Source organism: Capricornis sumatraensis, chromosome X, assembly GCF_032405125.1.
Source record: "Capricornis sumatraensis isolate serow.1 chromosome X, serow.2, whole genome shotgun sequence".
Classification (NCBI taxonomy): Eukaryota; Metazoa; Chordata; class Mammalia; order Artiodactyla; family Bovidae; genus Capricornis; species Capricornis sumatraensis.
The window spans coordinates 145,836,270-145,855,096 of record NC_091092.1 but is presented as its reverse complement, the minus strand read 5'-3'; positions in this window follow the sequence as shown (position 1 = coordinate 145,855,096).

The window sequence follows — 18,827 nt, the reverse complement described above, 5'->3', positions numbered from 1 at the left end:
AAGCTAACAATCTCAGGATGGGGAAATTTTCCTCGAGCATGTGGGTGGGTCTTTATAAACAGGACTCATGGGGTCAGAAAAAGAGATGTGATGACTGCAATGATTCAGGGCCCTGAGCTGAGCAATGCCAGCACATTAAAAAAAAATACCAAAAGGAATCGTTGCTGTTCAGTCGCTCAGTCGTGTCCGACTCTGCGACCCCACGGACTGCAATCACACCCAGCTTCCCTGTCCTTCACTATGTCCCGGAGTTGGCTCAAACTCATGTCCACTGAGTCGATGCTGCCATCCAACCATCTCATCACCAAAGGTAATAGGCTGTGCAAGGTATTTTAAAGTAAAGGCGTAAACCAGGGATGGAGTGCTCGTTATGGGTAGAACAGGTGGGAAGCAGAGAGTCAAAGCAGAAATAAGAAAGAAGAGGACTTCCCTGGTGGGACAGGGGATGAGACTCTGCCTGCCGATTCCGGGGACGTGGGTTCAATCCCCAGTCTGGGGAGATTCCACACGCAGTAAAGCAATGAAGTCCACATGTGACAACTACTGAAGCCCACTTACCCTAGAACGTGTGCTCTGCTACAAGAAAAGCCACCACCACGAGACACCTGCACACCACAATGAAGGGGAGGCCTTGCTCATCACAGCTAGAGAAAGCCCACGCGGAGCCACAAAGCCCCAGCACAGCCAAAAATAAATAAATACTTTATAAAAAAAAAAAAAAGAAAGAAAAGACAAATTTGTTTTAGGAAAATTGATAGTCCAGATGGACAGAGGGGACAGAGGGGACAGAGGGGACAGAGGGGAAAGAGCAAATACAAAGACGATCTTGTTGAAAGAACTCTGGAGACAAGACGTGGTACTTGATGATGGGAGGTCCTGAAGTATCAGTTCTTCGTGTACTGAAGGGAAGCATGCATGCTGAGTCACTTCAGTCGTGTCTGTCTCTTTGTGACCCCAGGGACTGTAGCACCCCCCCCGCCCCTGCCCAGGGCTCTTCTGTCCATGGGGGTTCTCCAGGCAAAGACACTGGAGTGGGTTGCTATGCCCTTCTCCAGGGCATCTTCCCAAGCCAGAGATCCAACCCGTGTCTCTTACGTCTCCTGCATTGGTAGGCAGGTTCTTTACCAGTAGCACCACCTGGGAAGCTCAGATTAAAAATAAGTGAAAGTGAAAGTCGCTCAGTTTGTCCGATTCTTTGGGACCCCATGGACTATACAGTCCATGGAATTCTCCAGACCAGAATACTGGAGTGGGTAGCCATTCTGTTCTCCAGGGGATCTTCCCAACTCAGGGATTAAACCCCGGTCTCCTGTGTTACAGGCAGACTCTTTACCAGCTGAACCACAAGGGAAGCCCAAGAATACTGGAGTGGGTTGTCATTTCCTTCTCCAAGAAATAAGGATATTAGCATACTAAGCTGCTTCAGTTCTGTCCAACTCTTTACAACCGCATGGACTGTAGCCCCCCTCCTCTGCCCAGGAGGTTCTCCAGGCAAGAATACTGGAGTGGATGTCCATGCCCTCCTCCAGGGGAGTCTTCCTGACCCAGGCATGAATTGAACCCATGTCTCTTATGTGTCCTGCATTGGTAGGCGGGTTCTTTACTAGTAGCGCCACCTGGGAAGCCCAGATTAAAAATAAGTGAAAGTGAGTTTACTGAAAGATAAGCTCAGTTTGTCCGATTCTTTGGGACCCCAGGGACTAAACAGTCCATGGAATTCTCCAGGCCAGAATACTGGAGTGGGTAGCCATTCCCTTCTCCAGGGGATCTTCTCAACTCAGGGATTGAACCCAGGTCTCCTGGGTTGCAGCCGGACTCTTTACCAGCTGAGCCACAAGAGAAGCCCAAGAATCCCGGAGTGGGTAACCTATCCCTTCTCCAGCGGATCTTCCAGACCCAGGAATTGAACCAGGGTCTCCTGCATTGAAGTCGGATTCTTTACCAACTGAGCTCTTAAGGAAGCCGTGTACAATAAATGCAATGTGCTTCAATCACCCGGAAACCAACCCCCACCCCTCACCACGCCTGTTCTGTGGAAAAACTGTCTTTCACCAAATCAGTCCCTGGGCACCAAAAAGGTTGGGGACAGCTGACCTGGTGTATAACTGCAATCACTGTGAGGTTCTGAGTATCTCAGCATATAACTGGGACACGCAGAAATGCAGTTCACACGGCAGAGAACCATTACTACGACATTCCAAATCTGGTAGCAAGCACTCACCAGCACGGATGTGTGTGAGGCCTGCAGCTTCTTTCATGCCAGGGAGTACTTGGCGCCTGCCATCAGCCACATGAAGAGGAAGCAGGGGAAGCAGACGCTGACAGCCTTATAGCAGTCTCCTAAAATTAGAGCCACGCTCCAGGCAAGAGACAGATCATTCTTGCCTTAGAGTAAATACAGCTCAGGCTTCCCTGCACGGACCAGGGCACGTGTGAAAACAAGCAGGCTTTGGACACGCGGACTTTTTTATCCTTCAGGGCAAAATCTGATCTCAAGATTAGCATTTATATGTGTTTGGAAAAAGGGAAAAATAAGTAAATAAACTCATGTTTCTATTAGCTCAAAGGTGTTTGTGAAAGTGAAAGTCATTCAGTTGTGTCTGACTCTTTGTGACCCCATGGACTATACAGTCCATGGAATTCTCCAGGCCAGAATACTGGAGTGGGTAGCCTCTCCCTTCTCCAGGGGAATCTCCCCAACCCAGGGACTGAACCCAGGTCTCCTGCATTTCGGGTGGATTTTCTAGCAGCTGAGACACCAAGGAAGCCCCAAAGGTGTTTTTGGTTGACTTTTTAAAAAAACCTTTCAGGAACCTCTCTGGTGGTCCAGTGATTAAGATTTGGCCTTCCACTGCAGGGGGTGTGGGTTGGGTCCCTGGACGGGCAGATAAGATCCCACATGCCTTGAGGCCAAAAAATCAAAATAGACAACAGAAGGCTTATTGCAAGAAATTCAATAAAGACTTTAAAAATGATTGCATGCTTGGGGCTGTTGCACGGGGATGACCCAGAGGGATATTGTGGGGAGGGAGGTGGGAGGGGGGTTCATGTTTGGGATCGCATGTATACCCGTGGTGGATTCATGTCAATGTATGGCAAAACCAATACAGTATTGTAAAGTAAAATAAAGTAAAAATAAAAAATTTAAAAAGAAAAAAACTTGCTTTAGAAAAAAAAAATGATCCACGTTAAAAAAAAATTTTTTTAATAAAAAAACAAAAACTAAGTCTTCAGAAAGAGGTCATTGATGTGGATTATTCCTTTATTTTTTTTGATTGTAGTGAAAGCAAATAGATGTTAGGATAAATATATCTCTGTGTGAGGGTATTAAACCAAACACACGTCAATAACAAAACAAATGGCCTGGTTGAGTTAAGAGCATGGAAAATGGTGGTTTTAAGAAATTACCATGTAGGGTTGGAGACAATGGGTTCTGACGGCTGACTAGCATTGGGACCTGAATGCCATAGCCAGACACGTACATTTTTTTTTTTCAACTTTAGAAATGATTTCTTTCCCTCCCACACATGTATGAGTCTTTGTATTCTGTACTGAAGATTAAGAACTAAACGTTTTACTTTTATGTCCCTCCCATGGGGTACTTTTAAATTAACTTGGTCTCCAACTATTATATTTATTTTAATCCTCTGAGTTTGTTTTTCTCCAACCATAAAGCCTACAGCTTACCACCGTACTGTCAGATGCTGCTGAATGCTCAGAAGATGGAGGCATTATCTTACCCAGCAAATGGATTTGCTTGTGCCTAAGATAAGTGATTAGGTTTGTAAGCTTTTACAACAACTTGTTAGACTTTCCTTAGGAAATCTCAGGGATTTTTTTTTTTTCTTGTTCATTTTCAAATAGTGTGGAAGGATGGGTATTAAGTATTAGAATTTTAGACCTATGATCTCTTGAACTTCGGTGTTTTTTTTTTTTTTTTTTGAACTTAGGTTTTTAAGACCAAGACCCAAGTAGGTGTTTTACAGGGAATATAAAACCAGGGTCTTGGGCTTCCTAGGTGTCTTCGTGGTGAAAAATCCGCCTGCAATGCAGGAGACCACAGGTTCAACCCCTAGGTCAGGAAGATACCCTGGAGAAGGAAATGGCAACCCAGTGCAGTATTCTGGCTGGGAATAATTTAATGGAGAGAGAAGCCTGGAAGGCTACAGTCCACAGGGTCCCAAAAGAGTAGGACAGGACTTAGGGACTAAACACACACACACATGCACACACACACACGCACACACACACACACACACACACACACCACATTTAAAAGGCAGAGACCCAATCCATAGGACCAAGCTCACTAGACCTGCAGTATCCAATACGGTGGCCACTCATAACACCAGTAAAGCGCTGGAAACCTGGCCGGTCAAAACTGAGGGGGGTTGAAAGGACTAAAGGCGTACTGATGACAAATTATGCCAATTATCTGTTCACTACACTTAGAATATGGATTAACTAAAGGGAAATGACTGCTTCCCAGGTGGCGCCGGTGGTAAAAGAACCTGCCTGCCAATGCAGGAGACATAAGAGACGCAGGTTCTATCCCTGGCTCGGGAAGATCCCCTGCAGGAGGGCATGGCAACCCACTCCAGTATTCTTGCCTGGAGAATCCCATGGGCAGAGGAGCCTGGTGGGCCACAGTCTATGGGGTCGGAGAGTCAGAAATGACTGAGCAACTAGCACTTTTCTTTCCTATTTATGTAGGAATTTTTTTTTTTTGCTGGAAGAAAGAATGCAAAGCGTACCATGATTCATCACTTGCATTCCTCAAGAAGTACAGTATCATGCTTAGGGATTCTATGACATGATGCTGTCCTGGCGACTAAGGGTGGTCTGTAATAAACCTGTACATTTCTGCTGTTTCTCCTATAATCACTGTAGACCCACACGTGCAGTCACAAAGAAAATCAACAGGGCTGTATGAAGTATGTTTCCTACATCTTTATTTTTCACGTAAAAATCTCATCTGGGGAATCCGTATGTGTGAGATGTAGGGAGTTGTAAAACTCTGTGAAAAGCTGCCTCTCAATGCTGTTTCCACTTCTGTTCCTCCAAAAAGCTGTTATCTTCTCAAATAACTGTGCATCTCAGCAATGGTAAATTATAACGGCTTAGCCTGTACCAGAAGAAGAACAGTCTAGAAGTATGATTCATTCTGACAGGGATGGCAGGTCATCCTTAGAAACACGGTGTCTATTTGTAAACAGCAACTCCTGGATGCAAGCCATCCCCTCAGGAATCTGTCAGCATGATGGTCCCTGTATTAAATAAGCATCAGATTTTTGTAGAAGATATAAATGCTTTAGGCAAATTCCTATAGTATGGTGAATAAGTAATATCTTCAAGGTATTCAACAACCATGACTGGGTATTTTTTGTTTCTTTTGGTGGGGTAAGATTAAAAAAAAAAACGAATTATTGAAAAATACGAATAGGTTAAGTGGAAGAGAAAATGGCAACCCACTCCACTATTCTTGAAGAATCCCATGAACAGAGGAGCCTGTCGGCCTAGAGTCCATGGAGTCACAAAGAGATGGACACGACTGAGCATGCACGTTTTCAAGAATAGGCTAAATGAACCCTCCAAAAGGAAAGCCTCTGATTGAATCATAAAGCAAAGCTCAATTAGTAACTGGTATATGAAATACATCTTTTTATGAAAATTAAAAAGAAAAAGTCTTCAGGTCCTTTACTAGAAAGAGAAGCAGAAACCCTTGTTCACTCTTCTGCTTGACGTTACAAGGTATCTGCCTTAAGAGAGTTTAAAATTAGGAAAGTAGCCAATAAATAATGGAAGAATTTCTCTCTATGGTGATGGGGCTTGAAGTTGGGTTTTGCATCAGCCAACTAGACGTGAGTTTCATCATTCACGCTTCTTTATCTTCCTGTCCTGAAGTTGGAGACGGGAGGAAAGTGAACACCACAAAGCCACACCATACTGAGCTGGGTGGCCCATCCGCAGCAGGCTGCCATCCACACACGGAGTGTATCCTGGGCCCTGTCCCATGTCTTGGCCTACCCACTAGGTGAAGGATGGAGCCAGGCTAATGGTGATAGATGGCATGGGTGAAACAGCGCCAGCATCTCAACAGAATATGGCAAATAACCATGGCATGTCTACTGTGTGCCAAGCTGTGTCATAGACACAGTGGGATAGTCAAAGATGGCCAGACACTGATTATGTCCTCAAGATGCTTTTCACTATGGAAGCCAGTAGGGAGGTTCCTTAAAAAAACAAAACTAGAAAATAGAGTTACCATATGACTCAGCAATTCCTGTCTTGTGCGTATATCTGGAAATAAATAAACCCATATCTGTTCAGTCGGTCAGTCATGTCTGACTCTTTGCGACCCCATGAACCGCAGCACGCCAGGCCTCCCTGTCCATCACCAACTCCCGGAGTTTACCCAAACCCATGTCCATTGGGTCGGTGATGCCATCCAACCATCTCATCCTCTGTTGTCCCCTTCTCCTCCTGCCTTCCTTCTTTCCCAGCATCAGGGTCTTTTCCAATGAGTCAGTTCTCTGCATCAGGTGGCCAAAGGATTGGAGTTTCAGCTTCAGCATCAGTCCTTCCAATGAATATTCAGGACTGATCTCCTTTAGGATGGACTGCTTGGATTTCCTTGCAGTCCAAGGGACTCTCAAGAGCCTTCTCCAACACCACCGTTCGAAAGTGTCAGTTCTTCAGTGCTCAGCGTTCCACATAAGCAGGAAAAGCTTCCAAATGACTGTCCCTAGAGTATGGCAGGGAGTCAGTCAGGACCCAAGGGGGAACAGTGTGTATCACAGACGACTTGAATAGAGGGGATTTGTAACACAGGAAGGATGGGGAGGAACCTCAGGGACTAGTAACAAGAGAACGCCGTGAGCACCCTGAGGCTGGCGGGTCAAAGGTAAGGAGAGGTGCTGGTGATACCAGTGGAGGACACAGCCGTGGAAGGGGCAGGAGAAGTCTTAGAAAATACTCTGGATTCCCCCTGCCTCTTATCTCCTGTAGGAGGAAGCCTGGAGGCGCGGACTCCGGAAAATATCCCAACCTCCCTACGATGTACAACAGAGCAGGAGATGTAGGAGAGAGAACCCCATGGCAGACAAAGATACCCAGTGATTAACAAATACAGCATGATGGAAATTCAAAGTCGGAGGAGTCAGACAAAATGACAGAAAGGCTTCCGGGATGCTAGATGGTGGACATCTCTGTGTTCTTTATGAGAATAGTTTAGAAACATTTCATATCTTCTAAGAAGGCTAAAAGTAACTGTGACATTTTCCCCAAAGCAGACATAAGGATGGCCAGGAGGCACGTGAAAAGTTGCTCAACATGGCTACTCATCAGGGAAATGCAAATCAAACCACAGTGAGATGTCACCTCCCACCTGTCAGGATGGTTCTCATCAAAAACAACAGAAAGAACGAATGCTGGTGAGAACGTGGAGGAAAGGGAACCCTCCCACACGGTTGGTAGCAATGTAAGTTGGTCTAGTCACTATGGAAAACAGTAGGGAGAATCCTTTAAAAATCTAGAAAACAAAGCTACTGTTCAGTTCAGTTCAGTTCAGTCGCTCAGTCGTGTCCGACTCTTTGCAACCCCATGAATTGCAGCACGCCAGGTCTCCCTGTCCATCACCCACTCCTGGAGTTTACTCACACTCATGTCCATTGAGTAGTGATGCCATCCAGCCATCTCATCCTCTGTCGTCCCCTTCTGCTCCTGCCCCCAGTCCCTCCCAGCATCAGAGTCTTTCCCAATGTGTCAACTCTTCGCATGAGGTGGCCAAAGTACTGGAGTTTCAGCTTTAGCATCATTCCTTCCAAAGAAATCCCAGGGCTGATCTCCTTCAGAATGGACTGGTTGGATCTCCTTGCAGTCCAAGGGACTCTCAAGAGTCTTCTCCAACACCACAGTTCAAAAGCATCAGTTCTTCGGCGCTCAGCCTTCTTCACAGTCCAACTCTCACATCCATACATGACCACTGGAAAAACCATAGCCTTGACTAGACGGACCTTGGTCAGCAATTCCTCTCTTGCACATATATGTGGAAATAAATGAAAACCTTACTCCATAACGGACACGACTTTGAGCAAAACTCCAGTAGCTAGTGAAGGACAGGGAAGCTAGGCATGCTGCAGTCCATGGGGTCACAAAGAGAGTCACACACGACTGAGTAACTGAACCACAACAATCAACCAATTAGAAAAGATACACTCACCCCAATGTTCAGAGCAGCACTATTTACAATACCCAGGACATGGAAACCACCTAAGGGCCCAGGAGTGGAGGAATAAAGAAAATGTAGGGAATATATACCATGGAATGTGGCTCAGCCATAACAAGAATGAAATACTGCCATTTGCCACCACACGGATGGACTTGGAAGGCATTAGAGCTAAGTGAAGGTAGTCAGACAAAGACACGCTGTATGGTATCACTTATATGGGGAATCTAAAAAATACAATAAACTGATGAGCCATGGAAGGGCTCAGCAACAACAACGGAAAGCATACTCACAGACACACAGCACAAGTTAGTGGTTCCCAGTGGGGAGAGGAGAGATGGGAGGGGCCAAATACGGGGAGGAGGGTCAAAAGCATAAACTGTTAGGTATGAAATAAGCTACAAGGATATACCATCCAAGATGGGGAACATAGCCCATATTTTATAACAACTACGAGTGGACTAACGGAGAAGGCAATGGCACCCCACTCCAGTACTCTTGCCTGGAAAGTCCCATGGACGGAGGAGCCTGGTGGGCTGCAGTCCATGTGGTCATGAAGAGTCGGACACGACTGAGTGACTTCCCTTTCATTTCTCACTTTCATGCATTGGAGAAGGACATGGCAGCCCACTCCAGTGTTCTTGCCTGGAGAATCCCAGGGACGGGGGAGCCTGGTGGGCTGCTGTCTATGGGGTCACACAGAGTCAGACACGACTGAAGTGACTTAGCAGCAGCTGCATGAATGGACTGTAATCTGTAAAATCATGAATCACTATGTTGTACACTTGGAACTCATATATTACTACACAGCAACTATACTTCAATCAACTCCCCACCAAAAAACAGAGAAAAACAAACAAACAAAAAACCTATAAGTATATTTTATCTGAATCTAGGACCTATGAGCCTAAACATCCAGAAGGCATGTCTTAAGGACAATTATCCATCAGAGATATGTTTACCATCTAAAATGCTGACTTCTTGGTTTCCCTGCTCTAGCATTAAGCCTCTAGAGAAGGCAATGGCACTCCACTCCAGTACTCTTGCCTGGAGAATCCCATGGACGGAGGAGCCTGGTGGGCTGCAGTCCATGGGGTTGCTAGGAGTCAGACATGACTGAAGCGACTTAGCAGCAGCAGCAGCAGCAGCAGCAGCAGCATTAAGCCTCAGGTCATGGTCAAACGTCATTCATTCTGATGCAGCAAAAATGGTACCAGGTTGGATGAGATAAATGAGCTCCGTGGGTGGTTTTTATCTGCCATTTCGCTGAGTCTCCTCTTTCTGTCTGTCCAATTACTTAGGTTCTAAGCTACATCTACACTGTGGCATTTTGGTCTCCATAAATGGAAGAGATTTGTTGTGAGTAGCAATCAAAATAATTTAGCTTAGCTTTATGCTATTTTCCTTGTCTGAAAGGCTCAGCGTTCCACAATATTTCCATCAGGTGAAAAACATCTTGATGATAAAAAACCTGTCTGTTTTCTAGATCTGGGTTTGGCATGCCTTCTCTGGAATGACCTTGGGAATCAGCATTTTAGGCCTTATAGGAGGTATGGTCTCTGTTAGAATTAATCAACGGGGGCAGCATGGTGTGAAAGCTGCCATATGTGATATGTCAAGAAATGACTGTGGCTGTGTTCCAATAAAACTTTATTTATAAAAACAAGGTGCAGGCCACAGTTTGATGACCACTGATCTAGATCCCATCACTTCATGGGAAATAGATGGGAAAACAGTGGAAACAGTGTCAGACTTTGTTTTTTGGGGCTCCAAAATCACAGCAGATGGTGACTGCAGCCATGAAATTAAAAGACGCTTACTCCTTGGAAGAAAAGTTATGACCAACCTAGACAGTATATTCAAAAGCAGAGACATTACTTTGCCGACTAAGGTCCGTCTAGCCAAGGCTATGGTTTTTCCTGTGGTCATGCATGGATGTGAGAATTGGACTGTGAAGAAGGCTGAGCGCCGAAGAACTGATGCTTTTGAACGGTGGTGTTGGAGAAGACTCTTGAGAGTCCCTTGGACCACAAGGAGATCCAACCAGTCCATTCTGAAGGAGATCAGCCCTGGGTGTTCTTTGGAAGGAATGATGCTAAAGCTGAAACTCCAATACTTTGGCCACCTCATGCGAAGAGTTGACTCATTGGAAAAGACTCTGATGCTGGGAGGGATTGGGGGCAGGAGGAGAAGGGGACGACAGAGTGTGAGAAGGCTGGATGGCATCACTGACTCGATGGACGCGAGTCTGAGTGAACTCCAGGAGTTGGTGATGGACAGGGAGTCCTGGCTTGCTGCAATTCATGGGGTCGCAAAGAGTCGGACATGGCTGAGCAACTGAACTGAACTGAACTGAACTGATCTAGATGTTATTAATTAAGTGCCTATACATTTGCAGGTATATCTATTTTTGCAAATACCCTTGAGTAAGTCTTACTCGAATAAAAATAATAATAATAAGGGACTTCCCCGGTAGTCCAGTGGATAAAACTCTGTGTTCCTAACGCAGAGGAAAGGGGTTCAATCCCTGCACAAGGAACTAGATCCCACATGCAGCAACTAAGAGCAACTAAGATGTGCAACAGCTAAAAAAATCGTATTTTTAATAATTAAACAAAAGAAGATTAGCGACTGTTGTTGCTGTTCAGTTGCTAAGTAGTCGTGTCCAACTCTTAGAGATGATGTAGGTAATATATACAAAAGTCAATATAAGCAAAAGTCACATTGACTTTTAATGAAATCACTAGGGTTAAAAGAAGATACTTTCCATGGATTTCCACGGCTGTCCTTTCAGATTGTAAACTGTACTGGCACACTCTTTCATTGGCTTTGTTGCATTAAAATGTTGATTTTTTTTCTATTTTAAGTACATACATTTTACAAGGACATCAGTCAGTCATAAAAATGCACAGTGGAAATTAAGACTTAAAGAGAGCAACTGAGAATCTATTGTTAGTAAAGGTGAAAACTGGAATTGGACTGCGATCCACACACAAGAAGTTTCTGAGCCTATCATAAAAATACCGTTAGGCTAATTTTCGGACGCATTCTGTGCAAACAACAAGGTAAGATGCCCTCCGTAATTTCACAGTAAAGGATGGAAGCAAATATAATTCCATAGACAACTGTGATATTAACAAGTGTCCTTAATATGGACAGCGGGACCCCGAATGCCAGGATGGATATGTGGGGAATTCATCACTCATTCAGTTTCCACTTTGGGGAAAATTAAGCAGATATCTGATCTCTGGCAGCTCTGGTCTGACACCCCCATCGACGGCAACACAATTACCTGCCGTTTCTGTTTGAGAATTATGTGTTTGGAAAGCTAGTTGGCTGGACTGTGTTTCATCACTTAGCAAGATCCAATACTCAATTCAATGAGCTGAAATTAACTGCCTCTCCCCAGCTGGTGAAAAAGCAAGCTTCCCAGACCATTTCTACAACAGCAAGGCAAATTAATTTATTTGCACACACTCCTGAGAATCTCACAGCCTCGCTACCCACCGAGGGCTTCCATCAACTGGAACCAGATTCTTTTCTCCTCCCTTGACTAGTTTTTAACTCAAAGGAACAATGAAGCTTGAGGGCAAAAGGGGCAGGGGGGCGATTAATCCAAGGAAGAGGTTAAAGCCAGCATTGTCTCAGACATCCTCAGAATTCCCCAGCAATCAGACATCTGGGTGCGGGAGAAGAGACAGGATACATTACTTGGGTTTTACTGATTTAAGGACTTTTTAAAGAAAACTGTCTGAAGATATTGTAAATGCTCTAACGTGTTCCTTAAGAACCCAGGTCTTACAACTGATAAAGGAAACGGCAGATTGACATTTTCTTTCCCACAATCTGAAAACTGAGGAGGCATAAATTACTGGGTTGATGTTTAATCAATTTTTTAAAAAGTCAATAGATGTGGGAACATGTAATTATCGAGTCCCTTCCAACATCCCACCAATGTGCAAAACATAAAGGTGAGTGTGGCTTATTCTGTTGGGGAAGAAGAATGGGGACAATGTTTTGTACACAACCATTAATTTTTTTTTTAATTTTACAATATGTTTGATTCACGTCTACAGCAATCTCAGAATGCTGGTGTAGTGATGCACTTTTTAGAGGTGAGAAAATGAAGGAGCCACACGGCCATATTGACTGAGTTATGATTCAGAGTCTGACTTGCTTGATTTGAGAAGCATTGTGATTTGCCTGATGTCATGTGGCTTCGAGGTGAAGGGGAACATGTGTGTGTGCGGTTGTGCAAATAGATGCATGCTATACAGTGTGCACACTCACGCACGCACACACACACACACACGCAGGGAAACGAAGCACAAGAGATGGTCAGTTGCACCAGATGGGGTGATATTGCTATCTTAGCTGGCTTTCAGCAACCTGATGGAGGGGAATCAATATAGAAATCAATTTACCCAAATCACAAGAAATAGAATATGAGGGTTTGGGGGCGCTGATAGAATAGACGGGGCAGGAGGTAACTCAAAGAATATGGACGTTTTTCTCGACCGGTATGGTTGGAACCAAGATCTGTGTTGAGATACAATCAGAGGTTTAAGTCTGCAAGGGGACAAGAATCTGAATTGTCAGCATAAAAGAACCAGGCTTCAGATGAGGACACTATTGGGAGGAATTACCACAATTACACCCGTGAATGTCTCCTTAAGATCTTCTAAGGGTAGGTTTCAGCCCACAGAAAATTTTACTTTTGTGCAAAATTATTCCTTAATGATGGCATTAGCAGAGAAAGAGCCATTCTTTAACAGCTAAATTTGAGAACTCACAAATGAAGAAAGTTGCACTAATATTATAGAGCAAAGAGGGCTTTGTACTAGTTGATGAAAGCCTTAGCTTAGATGTACCTGAAGAAAAAATTGCAGCCTAAATATATGAAGGGACTTCCCTGGGGGGAGGGTGCGGGGGGGTGGGGGGGGCTTCCACTGCAGAGGGGATGGGATTGATCTCTGATTAGGGACAAAGATCCTGTGTGCCACGTGTCATGGCTAAAAAGCAAAATAAAAAGAAGAAAAGAAAAGAAAGAAAGAAGTGGAAACAACTCCAACATGGAAATGAATTGTGGGAATCACAAGGCTTCTAGAAAGGAGGAGAATGTGTTTTCTCCACGAGCAAAACAACGGGCTTCTGCCTCAGGAAAAGATTCCATGCTAGGAAGGTCATTCCATCCTTCATCAGTTTGCTGTAACTGATGTAGGATGAAGACCTAGGGCTTAGAGACCAAAGGATAACACCGATCTCCTGACTTGAAAAATAGTGTTCTTAAAAACAGGAGGATGCTGAAACCTGCCTTGCCTATTGCATTCCCGAATGAAGGTGACCTTCAATTAGAAATGCAAAACCCCCTTGGCCCGAGTGCCGTCAGAAAATCAAATAATACAGGAAAAAACACCAAACACGTCACAGGCACTGGTGCCTGAAGAAAAGAAATGACTGAACAAGGACTGCTGAGACCACTGTGTTCACCTTTTTATCGGGAGGAAATCATTGAGGAAAGGAAGACTTAAAATTATGACAGGCTGAAGGCTGTGACACTAGAAATGACCTTTAGAAAGAATATATTTTCTCTTGCCCAGTCTCTTGAATCGTTCAGCCAGTGCTACCTACCTTCCAGGGGAAGTCTTAATATGTGACTTAAATGAATGCCCGAAAATCTCTGAGTCAAAAACTGGCTGTGAAAATAAAGGTAGGGTGGTAAGTATTTAGGAAGAAGCTATCACACCACACAAATTGTTATAACTTTTAACTTGTAGGAATTTCTCCATTTTAGCATGCATTTATGGACAATGGGAAGCCCGTCTTTTAATTTTTTTTTTCCAAAGAAGGAAAGAGAGAGCTAAAGATGTTATGCTGGCAACATTACTTGGATTTACCCTATTTGTCTTACTAATAAAGCTACAAAATAGATTAACAGTCCAAAAGACTTAAAGTCTAAACTTTACCCAACAATTAAGTTTTCTGATGTTGTCGTTTTTAAAAATAATTTGTTTTATTAAACAGTAGTTGAGGTACAATACCGTGTTAACTTCTACTATACAGCAAAGGGATTCATTTATATATATATATTACATATGAACATATATATCACTGCAGATGGTGACTGCAGCCATGAAATTAAAAGATGCTTACTCCTTGGAATGAAAGTTCTCCTCCTCCTCCTAAGTCATGTCAGTCATGTCCGACTCTGCGACCTCACCAATCTAGATAGCATATTGAGAAGCAGAGACATAACTTTGTCAAAAAAGGTCCTTCTAGTCAAGGCTATGGTTTTTCCAGTGGTCATGTATGGATGTGAGAGTTGGGTTGTGAAGAAAGCTGAGCTTTGAAGAATTGATGCTTTTGAACTGTGGTGTTGGAGAAGACTCTTGAGAGTCCCTTGAACTGCAAGGAGATCCAACCAGCCCATCCTAAAGCGATCAGTCCTGGGTGTTCATTGGAAGGACTGATGTTGAAGCTGAAACTCCAGTACTTTGGCCACCTCATGCAAAGAGTGGAAAAGGCCCTGATGCTGGGAAAGATTGAGGACAGGAAGAGAAGGGGACGACAGAGGATGAGATGGTTGGATGGCATCACCGACTCGATGGACATGAGTTTGAGTGAACTCCGGGAGTTGGTGATGGACAGGGAGGCCTGGCGTGCTGCGATTCATGGGGTCTCAAAGAGTCAGACATGACTGAGCGACTGAACTGAACTGAACTGAATGTACACACACACTTTTTTCACATTCTTTCCCATTATGTTTTATCCCAGAGAACTGACTATAGTTCCGTGTGCTCTACAGTAGGTCCTTGTTGGTTAACAAATGACAGGATCTTTGTTTGTAATCAGAGATTGAACCTATCCCCTCTGCAGTGGAAGGCCCCCCTGCTTAACTTCTGGACCACCAGAGGCTAGCCTCTGCTAATCCAAAACCCCCAGTCTATCCCTCTTCCACCCATGTCCCGCTTGTCAACCACAAGCCTGTTCTCTAACTGTGGGTCTGTTTTTGTTCTTCATGTAAGCTCATCTGTGTCATGTTTTGGATTCCACATAGAAGTGATATGATATTTCTCTTTCTGTGTTTGACTTTCTGATCTCTAATTTCTAACTGTCATCAATTAGATTTCTAACCATCATCTAATTGTCATTTGACGTGGCCCATCCACGTTGCTGCAAATGGCATTATGTCACTCTTTTTTCTTTTTCACAGCTGAGTAATATTCCACTGTGTATAGGTACCACATATTCTCTATCCATTCGTCTGTCGACGAATACGTAGGTTGCACGCTCGTATCAGCTACTGTGAGTAACACTGCTATGAACAAAAGGGTGCATACTCTTTTTGAATTATAGTTTTCTTTGGATATATGTCCTGGAGTGGGACTGCTGCATACCAGTAACAGCCAAGTGCCAAGCGCCAAGCATAACTATTAACTGAAATGTCGGCTCTTATATATATGTATGGATATACATAAATATATATTATTTAGATACGTATGGTACGTATCGTATATATATGATATTTTGTGATACCTGGAAATTTTCAATTTTAGATATTATTGTATCCATTTTAAATGTTGCAGATGCAATCATGGTATTTCAATTACTTAGAAGAAGGTCTTTGTTCTTAGGAGACGGACAACAAAGTTTGTGGGTGTTTACGCTCAGTCGCTCAGTCATGTCTGACTCTTTGCAACCCCATGGACTACAGCCTGCCAGGCTCCTCTGTCCATGGGATTCTCCAAGCAAGAATACTGGAGTGGGTTGCCATTTCCTCCTCCAGGGGAATCTTCCCACCCCAGGGATCAAACCCATGTCTCCTGTGTCTCTTGTACCAGCAGCTGGGTTCCTTACCACTGGGAAGTCCCACCAAAAATATTTATCAGTAAAATGTCATTGCTTGTAAATGACTCAGAAGAATCCATATATGTATACACACATTTATTACGGGCTTCCTCTGGTGGCTCAGTCAGTAAAGAATCTGCCTGCAATGCAGGAGACCCAGGTTCAATCCCTGGGTTGGAAACATCCCCTGGAGGAGGAAATGGCAACCCACTCCAGTATTCTTGCCTGGAGAATCCCGTGGACAGAGGAGTCTGCCGGGCTACAGTCCATGGGGTTGCAAAGAGCCGCACATGACTGAGCGAGTAAACCACATATACAATATAATATATAATGTAATATGTTATATATAGTATAATATGTTATATATACTAAGTCATATATTATATTATAGATAATATTGTTATAAAGATATATAATGTACATACATGAGTTATAGATGTTTATATGTATATTATATAAGGATGTATAAGAGTGTGTGTAAGCAAGAATGGTAGAAAGCAAATGTGGGAAAATGATAAATATTAGTCACAAGGAAGGGTATACAGGAGATCACTGTGTCATCGTTACAACTTTTCTGTATTTTCAAAGTTTTTCAAAGCAAAAATGTGGGGGAGGGGATGGACGGCAGCTCTGACACTCACGGACCCAAGTGCAAGTAAAAGTTAACGAGGACTTTCTGTAGCAGCTGCTCTCTGCACTCTGTACTCTGGTTACACCATATGCCCCATATATTTCAATGCAACTGCAATTGTTTGCAGAGGTAGCGACTTATTATGTTTCTGTCTCAATGATTTTTCTTTTTTCTTTTTTTTTTTTTTTGCCTCTGATGCGGCTTTCAGTCTGGGAAACAGGCACATTTATTCCGAGGTGACACCTGTGAATGTGGTCAGAAATCAAAATGGCTTTTGATTACTTTGCTGACAAAGGTTCATCTAGTGAAAGCTATGGTTCTTCCAGTAGTCATGTACGGAGGTGAGAGTTGGACCATAAATAAAGCTGAGAGCCAGAGAATTGATGCTTTTGAACTGTGGTGCTGGAGGAGACTCTTGAGAGTTCCTTGGACAGCAAGGAGATCCAACCAGTCAGTCCTAAAAGAAATCAGTCCTGAATATTCATTGGAAGGACTGATGCTGAAGCTGAAGCTCCAATGTTTTGGCCACCTGACGTGAAGAGCTGACTCACTGGAAAAGAAAGGGTATGCTGATGCTGGGAAAGATTGAAAGCAGGAGGAGAAGGGGACGACAGAGGATGAGATGGTTGGATGGCATCACAAACTCAATGGACATGAGTTTGAGCAAGCTCCGGGAGTTGGTGATGGACAGGGAGGCCTGGCGTGCTGCAGTTCACGGGGTCACAAAGAGTCAGACACGACTGAGCGAATGAACTGAACTGAACTGAACTGGATGGACCTAGAGTCTGTGATATGTGCTTAGTCGCTCATTCATGTCTGACTCTGCGACCCTGTGGACTGTAGCCCCACCAGGCTCCTCTGTCCATGAGGATTCTCCGGGCAGGAATCCTGGAGTGGGTGGCCATGTCCTCCTCCAGGGGATCTTCCCAACCCACAGATTGAACCAAGGTCTCCCACACTGCAGGTGGATTCTTTACTGTCTGAGCCACCAGGGAAGCCCATGAATACTGGAGTCGGTAGTCTATCCCTTCTCCAGGGCATTTTCCTAACACTGGAATCGAACCAGGGTCTCCTGCATTGCAGGCAGATTCTTTACCAGCTGAGCTACCAGGGAAGCCCCACAGTCTGTCATGCAGCATGAAGTAAGTCAGAAAGAGAAAACCAAGTATTGGATATGAATGCATCCATGTGGAATCTTCTTCCAGTTGTATTGAGATATGCTTGACTGTGTAAGTTTAAGGTGTGTGGCGTAATGGTTTGATTCACACACATCAAGAAATGATTATTGTAAGTTTAGTGAACATCATTCATCATATATAGACAGAAAGTTAGACAAATGGAAATTCTTTTCCTTTGTGATGAAAGCTCTTCAGATTAACTCCCTTATCAAATTTCATATACAACAAACAACAGTGTTAATTATATTTACCATGCTATACATTATACCTATAGCCCTTGTTTATCTTTTAACTGGAATTTGTACCTTTAAAGCAATTAAACTGATTGCTTTGGGTACCCCATATGTTGTCTTTTGAAAACAACTTATAGCAAAGAAACTCCCAATAATAGTGGGGTAATGACAGCAAACACTGATAAATAACACTTGCATTCATGGGTTGGGTCCATTATTTTAAAATAGTTGAATTAAGTGAGCCATCATGCATTTTTGTAGAATTACATTTGTGTGAATGTAGGTACTTATGTTCCCCATGATAAAAGTGTCAAGCAATTTCCTAGACATTGCTAAGAAGTGGGATATTCATGAAGTGAAGGGAGGTGAAACTGAACACAAGCAAACAGTGATTCATTTGATGTAGAATAAATGTGTGATCTTCAGTGGGTACATTTGGGTGGATGATGAGATTTTAAAGAGAAAATAAGTACATGGAAGCTATTTGGGCAATTGGCAGGCCATCCTAAGATTTCTGCAGAAAAATCCCCTTTAGGGTGATAATACCATTTTCATAATCATTAATTAGTTACTTTTCTAAGCACAGTTTTTCCATAATCATCAATAATTCCTCTACCCTCGAACCTGAAGACTTAACTTTTCATGTGCCTCCTGGCCATCTGTACGTCTTCTTTAGAGAAATGTCTATCTAGGTCTTGTGCTGAATTTTT